Genomic DNA, 1,296 nt, shown 5'->3' with positions numbered 1-1,296 from the left:
GAGGAGAATAGCTCAGCTAGTGAGCATGTGCTCAGAATGTCTGGGTGCTACAATCACTTAAATCAAGTGGGAGTTATACTTCCAGATAAGATAGTGATTGATAGAGTTCTCTAGCCACTATCACTAAGCTACTAGATCTTCGTGATGAACTATGACATGCAAGGGATGGAGTTGATCCCGGAGCTGTTCGCGGTGCTTAAGACTGCAAAAGGTAGAAATCAAGAAGGAGCATCAAGTGTTGATGGTTTAACAAGACCACTGGTTTCAAGAAGGGCAAGGGCTAGAAGGGAAACTTCATGGATGGCAAACCAGTTGCCGCTCCAGTGAAGGAACCCAAGGTTGAACCCCAAACCCGAGACTAAGTGCTTCTATTGTAAGGGGAACGGTCACTGGTAGCGGAATTAATTACCCCAAATGCATGGTAGATAAGAAGGCTGGCAACTTCAAAGTATATACGTGTTATTAATGTGTACCTCACTAGTACTCCTGGTAGTACCTGGGTATTGGATACCGGTTCAGTTGCTATTATTGGTGACTTGAAGCAAAAGCTATGAACTAAACGGAGACTGGCTAAGGGCGAGGTGACGATGTGTGTTGGAAGTGTATCCAAAGTTGATGAGATCACCATCGCACGCTCCATCTGCCTTCGAGATTAGTATTGAACCTAGATAAATGTTATCAGGTGTCTACGTTGAGCATGAATTTGATTAGATCATGTTCATTGCAATACGGTTGAGGGAGTCCTGGTTAGGGGGTGTCTGGATGGCCGGACTATACCTTCAGCCGGACTCCTGGACTATGAAGATACAAGATTGAAGACTTCGTCCCGTGTCCGGGACGGACTTTCCTTGGCGTGGAAGGCAAGCTTGGCGATATGGATATGTGGATCTCCTACCATTGTAACCGACTCTATGTAACCCTAACCCTATCCGGTGTCTATATAAACCGGAGGGTTTTAGTCCGTAGGACAACACATTCATACACAACAATCATACCATAGGCTAGCTTCTAGGGTTTAGCCTCTCCGATCTCGTGGTAGATCTACTCTTGTACTACCCATATCATCAATATTAATCAAGCAGGACGTAGGGTTTTACCTCCATCAAGAGGGCCCGAACCTGGGTAAAACTTCGTGTTCCTTGCCTCCTGTTACCATCCGGCATAGACGCTCAGTTCGGGACCCCCTACCCGAGATCCGCCGGTTTTGACACCGACATTGGTGCTTTCATTGAGAGTTCCTCTGTGTCGTCGCCGTTAGGCTTGATGGCTCCTACGATCATCAATAGCGATGCAGTC

The sequence above is a fragment of the Triticum urartu genome, chromosome 5, assembly GCF_003073215.2.
Source record: "Triticum urartu cultivar G1812 chromosome 5, Tu2.1, whole genome shotgun sequence".
Taxonomy (NCBI): Eukaryota; Viridiplantae; Streptophyta; class Magnoliopsida; order Poales; family Poaceae; genus Triticum; species Triticum urartu.
The sequence above is the reverse complement of the archived record's forward strand: the minus strand, read 5'-3'. Positions refer to the sequence as shown.